General features: G+C 43.7%; 1 protein-coding gene across 8 annotated transcripts in view; it reads left to right on the forward strand.

The window, feature by feature from the left end:
- The window catches only part of Hivep2 (HIVEP zinc finger 2), a 184,677-nt gene that overhangs the window by 75,032 nt on the left and 90,663 nt on the right, over positions 1 to 18,982 (forward strand). The window contains exon 1 of one of the 8 annotated variants that reach the window (XM_029482573.2): positions 14,654 to 14,783. The exons of the other annotated variants lie outside the window; for them this stretch is intronic. The gene's annotated coding sequence lies outside the window, so the exon portion shown is untranslated. Of the gene's footprint in view, positions 1 to 14,653; positions 14,784 to 18,982 lie in introns of those variants that run through there. 8 annotated transcript variants of the gene reach the window in all.

Raw genomic sequence — 18,982 nt, forward strand, 5'->3', positions numbered from 1 at the left:
AAACCTTTTTCCATTGCTAAATTTTTCACAACCACAGTATGGGGCTGTGACCCACAGTTTAAGAAGCTAAGTCTTAACTTCTTAAAGCTCAGGTCCTTCTGGAATTGGAAGAAGGACCCTTGATGCTCTGAGGGCCCTCTGTAGGCTGGAGGAGGCAGAGGCCAGGGCCAAGGAGGAGGCAACATAGTTGGAGTGAGTAAGGTTAAGCTTTAGTTCCAGGCTGCAGAGCTAGAGAGTAGGGGAGGAGGCAGAAGAGGAGAATACTCAGCTAGGCTAGCAGAAAGAAACACCCCCAGGGCCATTGCCACTCCAGCCCCCACAACCGCAGCCCTTTCTCTGGTCTGGCTTACTGGGTGGCCTTTTCAAGGAAGGGGGCAAAGGTAAATCATTCAGGTTTAATTTGAAAATTGTTAACACACATGTAGCTCTCAGTACAGCCCTTCTTTCTGGTGCCATAAACCTTCCCCCTCCCTGGGATCAAGCTGTGTAAGATCACTGGGATGAGATTTAAAGGAAAAGGGTGATTATAGGTATGTTCTAGGGACCTGGGGACTGTGGATAGTCCTTGAGTCACTACTACTGGAATGTGAAGCCTCCCACAGAAGGACCCATGTGTTGTTCCTTATGGGATTCAAGTCTGTGTCAGAGATGGAGACAGGGCAAGGACCTCAAAATGTTCTGCATACAAAAGCATGCAAAAGCTGAATCTCAATAGAAAGCGCTGGTCTTAATGTTCACCCAAATTTTATGAATCCAAAAGTTTTTAGAAAAGTTGATTTAAGTTCCAATAGGAAACTTTAAGTACTGTCTCCTTGTGGTCGGCTCTTTAAAATCCTGTCGGGAAGCAAACACTGGTTCTCATGATTGCCGTGTCTTTCTGCAGCTGTCCTGGGTGGCCATCTGTTCCCTCAGGTGGACTGAGTGTTAATCTCCACTCAGGCTGCTGTCCTGTCCTGTCTGCTCTGCTGGCTCACCCCTTCTCTCTTAGGATCCCTCTTTGAAATGGAATCCTTTCCTAAACAGAAGTTCCACACACCAAGTGGTATCTATTTATAATCTGCAAGTGTGGGACTGGCAACTTAGAACTCAGATGATCTGAAACTGTGGAGCGGGGCAGGACTAATTTTAAGGGCAGTTAATTGAAGACTTGGAAGGAAACATCCCTGGTTTTTCTTTTTTGAAGTATTCAAATTATGTCTTCATTACATTTGAGAAACAACTGATAGAAAAAAAGTGGGCATATATGTTAAAAAACAGAACACATCAAATCAGAGCTGGAGACAGAGCTCATTTAGTAAAATTCTACCATGCAAGCATCAGGACCTGGATTGGATCTCCAGCGCCCACCAAAAGCCAGGTGTGGTAGTATGAGCCTCTAGTACTAGTGCAAAAGACTCAGAGGCAGGAGGATGCCTGGAGTTCAGTGGCCAGCAAGGCATTCTAGCCAAACCAGGGAGTCTCCAGTCCCAGTGAGAGACCCAACCACAGAAAGTAGGAATGGTTTCTGAGGAATGACATATACGATATTGACCTCCGGCTTGGATACTCCTTCCTGTTCACATACAACACACCACCACCATCTCTACCACAACCAGTAACAACAACACCATCAGCAACAACAAGAGAAAAGTCCAACAAGGCAAAACCCAACTGTTGTTTGAAGGGGGCTGTTTTCCTGACTCCATGGATGCCCACAAGTAACACTAATTTTGTTTGACTGGTCCTGTTGCTTGCATCCACTTCACGGAGTGCTTTTGTATCAGATTTGGTTTGCTGGGTTATGCTTTTCTTTTCATTCATAAACTGGTTTCCTCAAGTTTCAGTTCCACGTGAGCAATTGGCATCTCACAAGTCAGTCATGGGAGTCGGGAGTCGTCTTTGGAAGGCCATTCTAACTGATGTCAGTGAATGGGGCAGACTTGCCCAGTAGCATGTAAGACAGTGATTGGGTTCACTGACAGCACAGAAGCAGATGCTATCATCTTCCCATCACTGTCCTCTGAGACTTGGGTTCAGCATTTGAATGCTTGAGTTTGGTTGCCTCATTGGTAACTAATTGGTAGGTAGTTCCTTTGTGGCCTTTGCCAGTTAGCAGACATATACAAATGGAGTCTTCACTGAGTTTCACTTTCCTTCAAAATACAGCCAAGTCTTCTATGAAATGGCGGGCAACAACTTCTGTTTCTCTTATTCAAATTTCAGAAATTGTCAAGGGTAGATCCTACTTAACTGTCAGTGGTAGAAGTCCCAAAAGTGGATAGGTCATAAAATGTCATGAGTATACATACAAGCAGTTAAAAAATTCCTGAGGCGGGCAGGAAGTACTTCATCTTTATCCACACAAAGGACCTATTTCACAGTGTTTCTCTTCTTGGGCGTGATTAACATGAGTGGGCGTCACTCAGAATCAATATGTGTGTGTTTTGATTGAGACCTAGATTTTTTTTTTTAATCCATTTTGAAGAAATACAGAAGATCTGAAGGGCTAGAACACTTTTCCTTTAAAATGACTTAGAAGGCGAAACCTGTTTTCACTTTCTCTACTGTGTGTTTTTACCAGAATAAAGGTGTGTGTGCGTGTGTGTGATGTGTGTGTATGTCTCTGTGTGTGTCTGTATGTGTTTATGCATGCACATGTTTGTGTGTGTGTGTGAGTGCATGCATGTAAGCATGCAAGTGTTTGCGTATGTGTGTGTGTGTCTTTGTGTGTATGTCTGTGTGTGTGTGTCTGGGTGTGTGTGAGTGTGCACACACGTGGGCCAGAGGTTGACGTTTCTCAACACTCTCCACCTTGATTTTTGAGATGGGGTTTCTCACTGAACCCAGTGTTTGTAGAGTAGGCTAGACTAAGAGAATGAATGGGCTTGCTTCCATTTTCCTCCATCCCAGTTCTAGAGTAGCCAAGATTGTGCTTGACGTCTTATGCAGGCTCTGAAGATTCAAACTGGGACCTCCACTTTTCCTCACTCCTTCCTTCAAAACGAAGATTTTAATTTCCCCTGGAGTCCCCTGTCTTCATTGACTTTTAAAGAAAAAAATGTTAAAGTTGTAAAGAAAAACAGCTTCAAAGTCACAATATTAGATCAAGGAGTTATAGGCAGAAATCTGTTCCTAATTGTGACTTTTTCTTCCGGATTTTTAAAAAAAATAGATTGTGTACTTGACTAACTCCAAAGTTGTCAGTCAAAAGTGACTTTACTGTCACAGATGATCCAGCGTTTACTGAGCCGCTGTTGCCGCATGCAACCTCTCAGAGCTCTTGATCTATGAGAAAGGCAGGTGCAAAGGAACCGCAGGATGAGGGATTCCAGAGAGGTGACCAGAATGTAGGGAGAGGAGGGGAGACACAGGTCATCGGAAGTAGGAGTGGGAGGCTGGAGGCCGGGCTGAGTGCTCAGGAAGTACTCACCCATTGCTTGCTGTTACCTAGGCTCAGCCTGGGGTGCTGCTGGCCTCAGTGATGCACACATTCTATTGCACCCCCCACTCCCCCAGGAGGCAGACAGAGATCATCCTTCTCATTCACGTGTGTGTGTGTGTGTGTGTGTGTGTGTGTGTGTGTGTGAGAGAGAGAGAGAGAGAGAGAGAGGTATGCACAAATGCAGCTCTGTGCTTCTGTGCATACACACGCCCCCTGTAAGTTTGTGGAGGGTTTGAGAGGAACTGACTTTAGAACAGGGTCTTGACTGAGGTGGTGGGGTCAAGCAGAGCAGCCATGCTGTTTTGTACCTTAAACATGTCCTTAAACGTCCCTGAAAAAAAGAAAACAGCCTTTTCCATTGAGGGAGAAGGATGCCTCCCCATGGTTATAAGTAGATGCTAGGTTGGCATTTCATACTTGCTTTGTCTTTCTTTTTTTTTTTTAATTTTAACAGATTCGTAACTATTTTTTAATCAGACTCTTAACTGTAGGATTTGCTTAGCAAACCTGAGTTGCAATTCGACTTGTAAGTGGTCTTCTCCCCCAAACTGCCATTTCTGGTGTCAGCTACAAGGACCTAGCACAGAGCTTGCCGTACCTCCCTAGCTCAGGCCCAGCTCCATGGTCAGCTTTCTGAGTTGAGACTGGGGGGAAGTTCATGCCTAATCCCCAAATCCTGTCTCAGCAAAGGTGAGGCCTTGGTTCGGAATGGACAAACCCCACCTGAAATTAAACTAGAGTTTATATATATATATATATATATATATACACACACACACACACACACACTACCCATGGTTAGGTGTTTACAGCATCTAATCTTCAGCAATTAAAGAGACGAAGTGTGGGCGGGGTAAAAAATAGCAATACCCACATTCTGAAGTCTTTGAGAAAAACAGGAAACTAGTCTTTTTTAACCAGTGATGCCCAGAACTGGTTATTGCAAAGAGCTTGTTTTCCTAATGTGATGTGGTCAGCCCAGCTGTGGCAGAAGTTGAATTCTGCTCATTATGACGGGCGTCTGTGGATTCATTTAGCTGACAAACCTATAGACAGGCGAGCATAATTATCAGTGGTAACCTGGTCATTATGGCCGGATGGTGTTTGGGGAAACAATGTGCCCCAGTCCTGAAAGCCGGTGAGAACATATGAAATAAGAACATTTGACCAACACAGAGTTATTTCTAGGAGTTGTAAAAGAACCAGGCCTGTTTGTTGTAAAAGAGCTGATAGAGTTTCTGTCTTCATTATTTTATTTCATTTCATTTTATTTTTATTTTTATTTTTAAGTTGACAGGCAGCACTGGATGTTAGTATCTATCATTTTGTGACTTGCTCATCAGCCCAAGCTTCGTGTACAATGTTTTAAACTTCTTGTTGTTGGCACCCAGTGTCTGGTTTCAGTTAAATCAATTGAGAATTAAAATTGGGGTCAGAAATGACTTTCATCCTCCTCAAGGCCACGTAGATTCCCTTGCCTTGGTGGACAGTGCAGAAAGGAATGACCTTGGGGAACACGGTTTAGGAAATTGTCAGCTAGACTTTTGGTCTTGAGGAAAGTGTAGACTGCTTCAGAACCAAAGCAAAAGGAGAAATCGCCATGGTCTCCACTGCAGTCTTTCACTGGGTTAGTGTCAGACAGGCGGAGGAGGCTTCCCCTCTACTTCCTGCTGTGGGTTCTTGGTCACTGGGGAGCCCATCTCCACCAGCCCTCTCTGCAGACTGTTTCTCAGTGGTGGTGTCATCTCAGGGATGAAAGGGGGCTAGATTTTTTTCAACTGCTTATTGTTTTGTTTTGGTTTTTTTTGGGTTGCCAAGCCAAGCTTTGGGTCTGTGTAGTTGTTGAGTACACTCAAACGCTTTACACTTGCCTGTTTGTATCAGACTTTACAGTTGTCTCTTTAATAAGTAAGCTACTCGCCCTTCTCTTTTGTGAAGCCTGTTTTCAGTGCATGATCCAGGCAGCGTGCCTGGGATTAGCAGTGCCCCTCTCCAGCTGACTGCCCAGGCAGTTCCAAAAAAGGCAATCGTCCCTGCTATTGATTTCTGTGGAGCATCAGTCATGTTGGAGTTATTTACCACGAGAGAGGAGTAAGCGTCTTGCATCTGTCTCTTAGGTTTAACACAAGGGCACTGTACAGCAAGCCTGTCTCCGTTCTGATCTAAGGAGATATTTTTTCCTCTCCTTGGAGGCAGCTTGGCCAGGGCAGTAAGTGGATCTGGGGAGTATGAAGGTCTTGGTTTTTTAACCCCTTGCTGCTTCTTAGTGAAAAGGGAGGACAGTGGATGGATGCTATCTGCCACTTAGCCCTTCCCAGGATGTGGTAAAGTAATGAGATAATAGTTGTTGAGTACACTCAAACGCAGATGAGAGATATTTCTAAAAAGTGCCAGCCCTTACTGGGGGAAAAAAAGCTAACAACAGAACTAGCAAACAAACATATTTTATCAAGTCTCAGATTTCAAATGCATCTTAAAATCTGGTGTTTCTGCGGGGAAAACAAAGCCCTGGAGCATTATGATAATGTTGAAGTGGCAGGGAAAAAAATGAATTGTTATTGCATTCACTTTGCACACGCTTCCATGATGGTATGTTTTCTGTACATTTTCATGTTTAAAAATATAATAAAATTATTTCCATGCTCCTAAGAATGTATCTTCGGCACTACCCCATTTTGACAGCTCCCTTTAAGCCTATGAATGGAGCACAATATAAAAAACTTGGGCTGTGGTGTTGGGAAAGGACTGGAGTCCCAGGATCTGTGTAGAGTAGCTAGCTCATAACCACCACTAACTCACTTCCAGGGAATCTCACGCCCTCTTCTGGCCTCGGTGGGCACTACACTCACACATATCATCTGCGCACTCAGCCATGCACATATATAATTAAAATTAAAAACATTTCTTTTAAAGAAAAAAAGTACTCAGGAGAACTCTTAGGAAAATGACATTTTTTTTTTCTGAGCATAGTGTGAGCAAAGTGTACCCATCTGTCATTCCCAATACTGGGCTCCCCACCAAAGGATCAGTAAACACAAAAGTTTTGTATATATTTGACCACAAACGTATCTTGCTGTTGCCCTTTCTCTCAAGTGTGAGACTTTATTGAGCAGGTGTAGAGGGATAATTCACAGTCTGGCAGAGGTGGAGGGGGTGAGTGGGTTAGCTCACTGCCTGGTAGGGGTGGAGGAATAGGTCGGATAGCTTAGTTTCTGGCAGGGGTAGAGGGAATGAGTGGGTTAGCTCACTGCCTGGTAGAGGTGGAGGGGGGTAGATGGGATAGCCCTCTGCCTGGCAGGAGTGGAGGGGTTGTGAGGGGTGGAGAGAGTGGGATAATTCAATGGCAGGAGTGGAGGTGTCAAGGGGGTGGGTGGTATAGCCCATTGTCTGGCAGGGGTGCAGGGGTGGGTGGAATAGCTCACTCTCTGGCAGGGGTGGAGGGGGTGGGATAATTCATTGTCTGTCAGGGTGGAGGGGATGGGTGGCTCTGCAGTCCTGCCTTGCAGATGGTAGGAGCCTGGTTCCCAGAATATTCCCCAGTTCACTTTCATTTTCTTTCTTGGGATCCACATCCTTGCCTCCTTATCTGTGAGAAGGAAGCAGGCCCCCTCCTGCTGGATGAGACTTGGTGAAGGAAGTTGGAGGTGACCTACTCACAGCTAGAAACAGAGGGGGTCAGGGAGAGCTGACATTCTCTGCCTGGGTCAGGTAGCCATTTGTGGCAGAGTGGACCTGGAGCCCGTACCCTCCTGGAACCTGTGTGCCGGCAGACATCACCGCTCCCATTCCTCTTCACCCTTGTGGCCCAGGAAGACCTTTGCTGGGGAGAATTCATTGCTTTAATACTGACTGGCTGTAATCCAGCCCGGCCGGAGCTTGCTTCCTGCTTCTGGTTGTCATTTGAAGCTGGCTGAGGAACACAGTTGTAGTCTATGGACACACTGAAGAAGCAGCTGTGCTGTGGTTTCTCTGTACATAGGAGTGCCCAGTTCCTGCCAGAGAAAACTTCACTTTTATCCAGGTGACACCACATTGATGAATACTCTGCCAGCCTCCTTAATTTTATATCCTTAATTAAAGATCAGGTATCACGCTTTGATGAGTCTGAACAGTACGTTGGTTTTGGCTGGCCTTTTTTTTTTTTTTTTTTCTTGCTAAGTGTGATCTTTATGGTGGAGTTGATATTCCTTGCAGCAGAGAGATTGTCTTGTGCATTGCAAAATATTTCCCAACATCCCTGTCCTCCACCCAGTGGATGACAGTAGCCCAACCCTACTCTCCTGCCAATCTTAACAGTCAGAAGGAGCCCCTGCCATTGCTCAATGTCCCCTGGGAGGCAAAATGTCTGCACTTGTAAGCCTCCATAGGCTATCAAGAAATCTGAAGCCTGTGCATCTGCCAGCCCCAACCAGACATTTATCAGCAGCACAAAGCCTGAACTTAAGATGCCAAGTAGGAAAGCAAGGGTGGGAAGAGTTAAGTTTCTAAATAGTGAGTATTCCTATCCCTAGTCTGTGACTGTGTGAGTAGCAATCCCTATCAGGGGACTTCCCCTGCTGGCTTGTGGCAGGAATTCCCTCTCCTCCTCTCCCAAAGGCTGGGACTCCGTTCTCAAGGACTGCCCATGCTTCTGACTCACTTAATTCTTCTGTCTCTTCTTTTTAATTTTCTTCCCCCTGTGGCTGCCAGTAACTGGACCAACCTTGCTGCCTCTGACAAAGACAGGGGCCATTGAGAGTGTCCCTGTCAGTGCAGTGCCAGGTCACTGTGTCTGCCTCCAGACAATGCATCTTGCTATTCTTACAGGTTTGCTTATTTGATAGTTCTTCCTGGTCTTTTGTGGCCTATGTTGGGGGAAGACTGTTTTATACACCATTGACTCAAGTCCTCAGTTTGGCGATCTGGCAAGAAACTGTGCCATCCAAGGTTGGCAGCTTCTGTGGTACTCTTATTACATTGCCTTAGGCTAATTCTAAATCCGGTTATGTAAGCTTTAGGAGGGGTAGCTTCGAGTGCCAGTTACCATTTGTGACATTCGTCTAGAGGGGAAACAGTCCAGATTTCCAACGCTAGATATAAAAGTGAACTTGGGGAATGTGACTCTTTTTAAATAAGATGAGGAGATGAGAGACAGGCAAGCAGGTGGCATAGACCAGCTGGTACCCATTACAAGTGAGGCTTTCCATAATGCTACAGGGAGATGCTCTTGGTAGCGAGGTCAGAGTTCCTGCTTCTGTGGGGCAGAGCCTTCCCCTTCAGTCCCAGGCTTAGAGAGCTGACAGATTGAAACAGCTGTGGCTTGCTCCTCTTCTAAGGAATAGAGGAAGCATGCAAATATTTCCTCCGATCCCATTTGGACATGCCATAGAGTGCAATCTTTCCCAAATGCACAGTCTGCCAAGAGAAGAAACGAATAGTCACTATGAATAGCTATCCCAGCTACCAAAGACTGTAAGAAATAACCAGACAAGTTCAGTTTTAGAGAGAAAGAAAGCAGACCATCTATGCTGTACAAATTTGTGGTGAAACTAAGAAAAGTTTAGTTACAAGAGAAGCACAAAACCCCCAAGTCCTTGTTTGTACGTCAAATGATGAAAATGGTAATCTCCAGTGTGTCACACCAGGAAACACCTACTCCTGGACCCGAGACAGACGGTCTGAGTTCCCGTTATCCTGTGTGCATTCTCCCTTCCCTCTAAAGTTGTCAAGATGGACACTGTAGATAGACACACTTGACAAAGCGAGACTGTGAGAGTGCTGAGCCAGTTACTTCCTTTGGAAAGTTTCTAGAACACCTTACTGATGATTTTAAAGTTGGGTTCTGGCTGCCCGGAGACATTGGATAGTGGTAGAAATGAAATATTAGCTTGGTGGACACTTCCTATTCTGGGGGCTTCCGGTCTTGAATTTCAGAGAACATGCCATTAAATATCCAGACACTGTGTGTCCTTTGTCATGGGACCAACCAGTCACCGTTGGTTTTCATTAGTTCGGAGATCCGTGTGCATCAGAACCATGCCATACAGCACTGTACGTCTGTTTGTTTAATGAATCAGTGAATAAATGAGAAGGAAAAAAAAAACAGTTCATCCTGAAGATTTGTATAGAGTGTTTTTATTTATGCTTTGAGAATTTTGTACAAATAGACAGTGTACTTGGTTATATCTCCTCCCAGTCCTTCCCTCCTACTCCTCCTGGATGTCTCTAATGCCATATCCTCTTCCCAACACCAGGTTCGTTTGTTTTGGTTTTAAGTCCACTGGGTCCAATTAGCATTGCTCATATGTGCATGGCCATCCACTGGAGCACGGGCAACCTACCAGGGAACATTTTTAAAGGAAAAGTAAACGCTAATTTTTCCCTGGAAAAATTACAGGCATTTTCCAATAATTATGTTACTGCAAAATTTAAAAGAGCAGCATGTATTTTTTTTTTTTAATTGTTGCTCTTAAGCAAGGACAGCAGGAATAGATGGTTATTTCTAGAGACAGGGGTCATGGCACCCGCTTGCCAAGTCATCTAGAAGGACACAGGTATAGACAGTCTCTCAAGTATACCAATAAATTGATATCAGAGAGTAACAGACACGTCTTATAGCCAAATCAATTAAGACAGTGAGTGAAGAAAAACAGTAGTTTGAGCTGTGTAAGACAGGTTTTGGTTTTGGTGCTGGCTGTGCAGTACTGAGATTCTCTCCAAGTCTGACAGCACCGTATCACCATGAAGGGATCTGGTGACCTGCAGGGTCATGGGCCATGGCAGTTATACCATCTCAGTATGAACCCATGTCTTTAGCTCTTAATGGTTTACACGAGTCAGTAAGACTTTGAAAATGGGGTGCATATGACTTCAAGGAACCTTGTCTGTTTTTCTTTTTGTTTTGTTTTTGTTTTTGATGCAGGGTCTCTCTGTGCAGCCTTGACTGTCCTGGAACTCACTCTGTAGACCAGGTTGGCCTTGAACTCACAGAGATCTGCCTGCCTCTGTCTCTTCCTCCCAAGAGCTGGTATTAAAGGCATGAGATGCCATGGCCAGATTGTGTTGTCTTTCTTGAAGCTTCTTAAATTCCCACTCTGCGTATCCATCTGTTTAAGAGCCTAAATTGGTCTCAGAGGATTAAAAGACTAATCTTTAGGGCCTTTGATATGACTGGATGGGTAAAGGTGATTACGGCCAACCCTGGCAGCTTGAGTTTGATCCCAGAAACCTACATGGTACCAGGAGAGAACCGACTCTTGGATGGTTCAACCCTCCAAATACATAAATACTGCAAATCAATTAATCAATCAGTCAATCAGTCAGTCAATCAATCAACCAATCAATCAATAAACATCTTCAGCACTTTCTCTATAACCATGGACAAGTATCTCAAACTCCTGAGGCCTTGCATGGGGAACAGTGAGGTGGTGATAAGAAATAATTTTACCTGTTTTATAAGAAATTAATGGGAAACACATAGCAATCACTTAACAGGGTGCTGGAGCCCAGGGGAATCAGTAAATGCCAGTCGCTTTCATTGTTCTCCATGAGAGTTCAGATTTCATTTGTATTTCTACATGTTTCATTTACTTAACATTTCCAGTAGGAAGATAAAAATGTAATAGAAAGCAGGGTGGCCTAAACAGAGTCTGGACTATCAAAGTGAGCTGTTGTATCTTATAAAGGCATTGGGTAATGCCTGGGGGCATACGTGTGAGTCTACATGTCAAGACCCAGACTGAAGGCAAGTGGACCCTCCTCTTGGCTAGGAATCAGCCTCTGTCTCCAGATCTTCAATGTTTCAGGCTCAATGAAGTTGTTCCTTCTTGGTTTGGTTTTATATTTCTTTTCTTTTCTTTTCTTTTCTTTTCTTTTCTTTTCTTTTCTTTTCTTTTCTTTTCTTTTCTTTTCTTTTCTTTTCTTTTCTTTTCTTTTCTTTTCTTTTCTTTCTTTTCCTTTCCTTTCCTTTCCTTTCCTTTCCTTTCCTTTCCTTTCCTTTCCTTTCCTTTCCTTTCCTTTCCTTTCCTTTCCTTTCCTTTCCTTTCTTTTCTTTTCTTTTCTTTTCTTTCCTTTTTCCTGACACCTCTTAAGACTTAAGAGCAAGATACGTAGAAAAATAGTAATTTGTAAAAGACATAAGAAAGTGCTTCTGCTCTTTTTATATTCTTCAGACACCAGGCTCATATGCAATGTTCTAAGTTCTAAAGGAACACACGCACTCCCCTGAATTTTCAACCCCGTGAATAATAACAAGGTTTTCAGTTAGCACCAGCAGTTAGAACAAACCATCAGAGGGTAATGTGTTTTTCAGTTGGAGTAGTTTCTTGTTGAACTTTTTCGACGTGACAGTTTCTTTGCTTTGAAATGACTTTCAAGATGAGAACATGACAGGGCCCAGCGCATTGGTTTGTCTTGGTGCTGAGGCACCCTTAGGTGCCTGGCATGAGAACTTTCCCTTAGGGTCGTTCAGACCTTGGCCTTTCACTGCTGCCTTTATACCAGGCTTAGGACTAACTACTCCAGAGAAATAGTTCTTTAGCCAGGCGCTTTGGGCTCCCCTCTTTGTCTCAAATATTATCTTAAACATTAATAACGCTGGTTAGATTTTCCAATGGAAGTGGTTGTTACTGTGTGTATTTAAAATGCTGCCTTAGAGCAGGGACTTCTGTGGATGCTCTTTTCAGCTTGGAAATATCTGGTGGAAGGAAAGTCACCACTGCTTGGACTTTTCTATGTATGGTTACCACAGTTCTGTGTGATTTCTTACCGGTTCCTTTCATGGCTGAACAGCGTATTCCTTTGATTAAAGGCTTGCCGAGGTCCATAAATCAATATTAGTGGTTAGCTAATTGTTGAGAATTTGAAGTTTTACTTTAACACAATCAAGTCATAATTATTTCTTCACTGTGGCCAAAATTTAATCTTGTAAAATCTTGTTAGGACTTTGTTATTTTCTTCCCTCAGGTCTTTCCATTAAAGACTTCTCAACATGGGAAACTGAAAAATGTTGAAATCACTTCCATCTTGGAAAGAAAAAAAAAAAAAAAGCAAGTGATAAAACAGGCCCCACACTGCTGGTTCCTAACACGCCATATTCTTGACCACCTAAGTTGATATCGCAATAACTTCCTAGTTCTGCAACTCAGCTACACGGACACGTGTCAGCTGGTGATTGATGTCAGGGGATTCGGATTTATATTCATGATCGCTGACTCTCCTTCCTTTGTTTCTGGGACCCTATGCCTCTTACACATTCCTGTCTTCATTATGAATTAAACCAAATTTCAGCCCCCAGAAGGACCTCTCACAGCCTGCAGTTTCTGAAGTGTTCTCCCAGGGCCCATTGTTCTGAGCCTCACTCTGTGCAGCTGGATTTTCATGTTGTATATGTACACATATCCACCGTGTTCCATACCCAGAAGTGCAGCTGCTCCCTTTTGGACAGTTCTACCTCAGATGTGCCCGAGGACTGTTTCCCAACTGAACAGACTTCCTCTCACATTGGGTTTTCTCTCTGTCTCTCTGACAACTGTGGGCTGATGACTGCTGAGTCTCCTGCTCAGACCTCTCCTGACACTAGCCATCTACCCCTCCTTGGCCCTACAGTGACATGAAAGCCTGTACTTCTCATACTTACTCTGATTATGTGACTTTTTGAGGTCAAAGATAATTCTTGTAACCTTTCAATACAGCATGTAAAAGACTAACAGAAATGACAGAAATAGTCAGGTACAGGGACTGGAATAGTTAGATATTAAAATAGTGCCTAATATATATTACACATAATATATATTATACCATGCATTATATTATACATCATAATATATACTATATATTATGCATTATGTTATATATTCTATATTTATTCTGTATTCTAAATTATACTTTAAATTATACATCTTATATTATATATCCTATATATTATACATTATACATATATCACATCATATGTCATGTTATATATCACGTTATACACTATACATTATATATTCCATTATACATTATATATTCCATATGTTACATAAGATGGTACCTAATATATTGCATGATATATATATATATATATATATATATACACACACACATATTATAGATATATAACTCATAAATACATCAGACATATATAAATTATACATATAAACCACATACACACACCATCATCATCATCATCGTCATCATCATCAAGGCTCTTCAGTTAAACGTAGTCTGTAGAACTTTGGGAGAGTGTCCTCTGGCCTTTATGGGCTTGAATGGAGACCCGTGATGGGATGATAGCAGCAGGCAGTTTTCATTTAGTTCTCTCCAGGCCCTTTGTAAAACCAGTGCCTGGAGAAAGCAGAAGCCAACCAGTTACTTCATATTGCTGAGCTGCGCTGTACATGCCCTCCCCGTTTGGCCTCCATTCTCCTGTGCATTAGGATTGGGGAAGGAGCACCCATCCTTCCATTGTGTAGAAGGAAGTATTTGGAGGAAAACTCAAGTTTCATCAAGAGGCCATTCCAGGTCCAGAGAGCACTCCGTGTGTGTGGCTGTCCTCACTTTAGGTCAGCTTGACATCCAGTCCTGTTAAATTCATCTTTTTTGTGTGAATGGTCTCATCACAGTTGCCGTGCATTGCAGCAACTCCAGGAGAGAATTGTTATTGGGGTCCTCAGAATGTCACAGAGATTAAAATAGAAATCAAATTGTATTTCTTCAGCAGTAAAATTTGTTAAGCATTCAGATAATAAAGCCGTGTCTTTTCTGGTTTTATAAAAAATAAAAGCCATCAGTCCTCATTGGCTGGATGTAGCCTGTTTGGACTACATGAAACCAGTATCTAGCTATAATGCATTAATCTGAGCTAATTTTAAAAACATGAAGCCTTAGCTATGAAGAGTCAGCTGTAGTTAGGGTGGAATTCTTGGAGCTTGGATGTGGAGAGGGGGCAGAGTGCCCTTATGTAATCATCTTTCCCTTTTGGCATCCATAAAAACAAGAAACTCACTTCCCAAGGTCAACTAACGTTGAGCAAAAAAGAAAAAAAAATTAAATACATGAGTAAAAATTCCATTTGGCTTTTTGAATATCTCCAAACTTTACATGGATCTGCAACTTGGATGGGTTTTGAGTCTTGATACTTGCTTGGTTGTCTTTTATGAGGAACAACAAACAAAACATCCTGTTTTTCGAACAGTCAGTACAAGTCCCAGGAGAATAATCACAGAAATAGCGAGGGTTCTTCCTATATCAGTTAGAAGCTTTAAAATTTCCATTACTGTTATGTTTTTCTTCTAAGCCCTCTTCAGGAGTGACTAAAACAAAATCGCTTGTGACCTTGGGACCTGGAGTCCTGCTTAGTGCTGGCTGCCCACTCTCACTGTAATAGTGATCACTATAAATGGTAAATATTTGTCAACTCGTGTTTTCTGTCCTCTTCCCTCTGGCAGCTTCATGTTTTGTAGGCTTACCACAACTCCTTTAAATGCTTGCTTATGTCAACATCAGTGAAAGTGGAAGAGAAGAGAGATTTTGAAAGGATCGTAATACAGCTTTAGGATTGATGCAGGGGCCAGGACGGTGATTCAGAGGCTGAAAATAGCTCTTCATTTTATGCAATCAAGTAAAACACTGTACCTTGGCATCCCCACACGGGATTAGCAATGAGTTGGAAGTCATTCTTCCCTCAGCATGCCATTAGGGATGACAGGCGGAGCTATGATAAACTGCTTGTTTAATGGAGCTTATGCTGCTGGCCTTACAGCCATGATGTACAGGCCCGATTAGTGCTGAGTGACCTCAACTCGCATACATTTCCTCTCGAAAGAGACCTGACAGGCCTTCTCTGTTCTAATGAGCCTCTCACAGGGAATCTACCCACTTTAAGGCTGCAAGAGTCTCTGCTGTTTGTTCTGTCTTAAAGGATCTTGAAGGGTGGCAGCCTTCAGCCTTCACATACCAAGACCATGGAAAGGAAGTTTTTTTTTTTTCCTTTCTTTTATAGGTTTGTAATGCATGCATGTTATGTGTGTATGAGTTAGAAGTCAACAGTAGGTGTTTTTCTCAGTCACTCTCCACCCTATTTTTTAAGTCAGGGTCTCACTCTGAACCCAGAGATCAACCATGAGACAAAACCAGCTAGCCAGAAGACAGAAGGCCACCCAGCACTGGGTGTCTGCCGTTATATGTGTGGAGCGCCTGGGATTGGGTGTCAGATCTTCAAGTTTGTACTGAAAGCTCTTTTCCAGCCCAGATTGATCTGTTCATAGAACCCTAGTACTGGACAGGGGTCTGTTTCCGTTTTAGTCTCCTGTTTGCTTACCTTTAAAAGTGTGACCCTAAGTTGAGTTCCCAGCTAATTCTGTTTCTGTTGAGTAGGTCCTTCTCAAGCAGGAGCCTGTGTCATGCTTGTGAGCCAGAGTTTGAAGCCTCACCTTAAATCCTTGTTACCTAAAAGGGGACCTGCAAGCTGTGCCCTGCCAGATCATACAGCTGTCAGGTTATAATTAACATTCGAGGTGACTCTAATTAGACAGAATTGGTGGGAAATATCTGGGAGGCTGTAGCAGTGCTACCGTGATGTTTGCATTTAAATGTTTGAGATTATTCCCCTCACTTAAAGCCCACGCTCAGATGAAGGAGGAGGGTGCCACATCTCACTTAGCTCTATTGTTTTGGACATTGGCTGCAGGCTATAGGGACCAGAGTGCTTTCAGCTTGCATTGTGGTGTCTGTCTTTCAAATAGAGAAGTTGGAGAATGTATATTCTTTTCCTTTTTTATTTCTTCAAAGAGATTAAATCACGGCTCTGACAGGAGAGGGCAGGATCTCTGAGAAGACCTCCCCAGTGCTTGGAATTCATAGATTCTACCAGGTCCCTTCCCTATTGTCTCAGGCAGTGCACTCCCCAAGAGGCTCCCAGCATCTTTGGCTGCAGGCCAGCCTCCCAGGGCCTCTGGCTTTGATGTGCAGTGCAGGCTGTCCTCTGGCTAGGTTGTTGTTGCTGTGGCCTGGGCTTCACTCACAGTGAGTGCCAGGAGGGATGTCCTGTCTGCAGTATACATTTCCATAGCCCTAGACTCTGCCTTTGACCCACAAGGGGCTGTCCTTGACTGCTAGGCTTAGCTGTGCTTTCTTCTGGTGTCTGCTGGAGGCAGGTTTGTACCCTGCCTGCCACTTGGGAGGAAGATCCACCCCTCTGTGTGGAGGAAGACAACAAACAGCTCTTTGCCAGGTCTATTGTTAGTCAGAAGGGTTTTCTAGGCCTGGTTCAGGGAAACCAACTCAGCCAGCTGAACAGTTTCCTCTGGGGGATGCGAGGTTGACCTTGTTTTAGTCTAGGCCTGGCAGCAGGATTCCCAAAGACATCAGTCTGGCAGGGGAAGTCTTACTCACCTGAAGCCTGTTTCAACCACAGCTCCAAGCTTGTTGTTAGAAGCCATGCTGTTGCAGATAGAACCTCTTGACTTCTGGTGGTCCCCTTGGGCAGCTCTAAATGTAGGGGGACACCTGAACACACGGAGGATTACAGTGATAGCTAGCCACCAAGGAGTATGGAATGGTTCTGTACGTTCCGGGACGAGCCCAAAGCTGTGCATACTTTATGGGTGTTCAATGAGGGAGAGTTATTACCGATGGTCTCTACTCAGAAGTGCCAGTTCAATTCAAACAGAAACTGCCTCAGAAATCTGTCTTGTCCTGATTTACATAGCAAGAGTCACTTGCTGTGTATCTCACTAGATTTGGTAATGATATTTCCCACAGAGGGGAGACTCTCCTAGCAAAGCCCCACCTCCACGACAGGATTTCTTTCTTTTAAGTTTATACAGCCTCAAGATGTCGTGTTTGGTTTTGTTTTTCCTCTTAAATTCTTTTTACAAAAGCTCATGGTGGGGTTTGATTTTTGGTTTTGTTTGTTTGTCTGGTCACCTCCAGTGAAACTTTGGTTTTGCTTTTGCTGTTGTGGGTTTAGCAACAAGAGGTAGTTGAAGTTGACTTGCTCACATGACGTAGTTAAGGGATGGTACCAGGAAGGGCTCTGAGTAGAACGTGGAAAGGTTTGTAGAAGGCAGGCTCCATGGTCTTACCAGGGCTTGCCTGTTTGTACAGTAATCTTACATTCTACAACTATTCATCAGTCAGACTTTATTTAGAACCTGATAACACTTTCTTACCATTAGTGAGTGTGTGAATGTCTGGGTCTTGATGGGACTGCTGGAGAGAGGTAATTCACTAGAGGAAGCTGAGTTCCAGGGCCCTACCTTGTACCAGTGTCATAATAGGTATCTTGTGATGTTTAAACCTCCGGGTTTTGAAATGACAGGATCACGTGTTGCCTAAGTTCTGATTTCTCTTGTGGGGACAGGTAGGTAGCACAGGGGAGTTTGCTAGAACAGCTGCATCTCCTTCTGGGTCAGTTGACACAGTAAGCCAGTTAACGTCGGTATGAAGCAAGGTACACGGTGGCATTCCAAGCCCAGTTCTCAGTGTTTTATTTCGGCGATAGCGTCTGCTTGTTCTATGGCCAATGGAAGTAGAATGGGGAGGTAGCTGACCTGACCTAGGATTCCTGGTGTGTCGTATCCTAGTAGTCCTTTCCCAATTGCTTCTCTTGCATTAACTGGTGGCAGTCAGGCCCCCACAGCCCCGTGGTACCTTCTTCAGAGTAGTCTCAGCAGGCAAGTTTTACTTTGAGAGATCTTTTCAGCTCCCTCTTGCTCTACCACTGAATTCATTGTGCAATCTATACACCCTAATGTGGGCTAGCAGGAAAATGTCTCAGAGGCAGTTCAAAGAAACCCAAGGTATAATTCATTAATGATTTCATTCTGTATCTGGGTATGTTGCTTCCTATTGTCAGCCAGTGTGGGAGGAAAAGGAAGAAGGGTGCTGTCGTTGAGGGTGTTGTGTGGGTATGTGCCATCCCAAAGTACTTTACAGGAGAAGAGACATTTATTTTTGCAACCAAAGTAATATTCAGACACTAACAGAAAATTATTAATTATGTCATAGTTAAAAAGTTGTTGCCTAATGCTGTTAAATTTGTTGCCATTAAAGACAAATGTTGACCAGAGACACTGTGTATACACTGGTATTCCTGTTTAGAAAAGGAATGGATAGGTTTTGCTCCCAGGCTTACAGCTACATTCCTAACACTGTTACTGTTGTCAGTAGAGGTTACTTGCACAGGCCTTTGGCAAGCTATCCAGCCCTCAGCATAGGTTTGTAAAGCTCAGACCTGAAACTATTAGGCAGAGCTGAGATTTGCCTTCCCTGGTTAACAGTGAATTCTGGCTCAAAGTCTCCAGTGATGGGAATCTATGACTCAAAGCTGGTGTGCCCTAGCTGGCTAACTCTACCTTCTTGCTTGCCCTGGGAGCCCTTCTCCTTCTTCATTTCTGTCTGCTTCCCATTCTACTCTAGTGCCTGTATCCTCAGCATATCTGAAGCCATTGGCAGCCGACGCTTACTAGACTGAACTCTCCCTAGTCTCAGCAATTATTATTCTCAGGATCCTTACCACACATTTTAGCATTGAGCACCCACTTTTAAAAACACACACATACACTCTCTCTGTCTATCTCTGTCTCTCTGTCTCTCTGT

The sequence above is a fragment of the Mus caroli genome, unplaced genomic scaffold (assembly GCF_978045245.1).
Source record: "Mus caroli unplaced genomic scaffold, Mus_caroli_1 scaffold_9, whole genome shotgun sequence".
Classification (NCBI taxonomy): domain Eukaryota; kingdom Metazoa; phylum Chordata; class Mammalia; order Rodentia; family Muridae; genus Mus; species Mus caroli.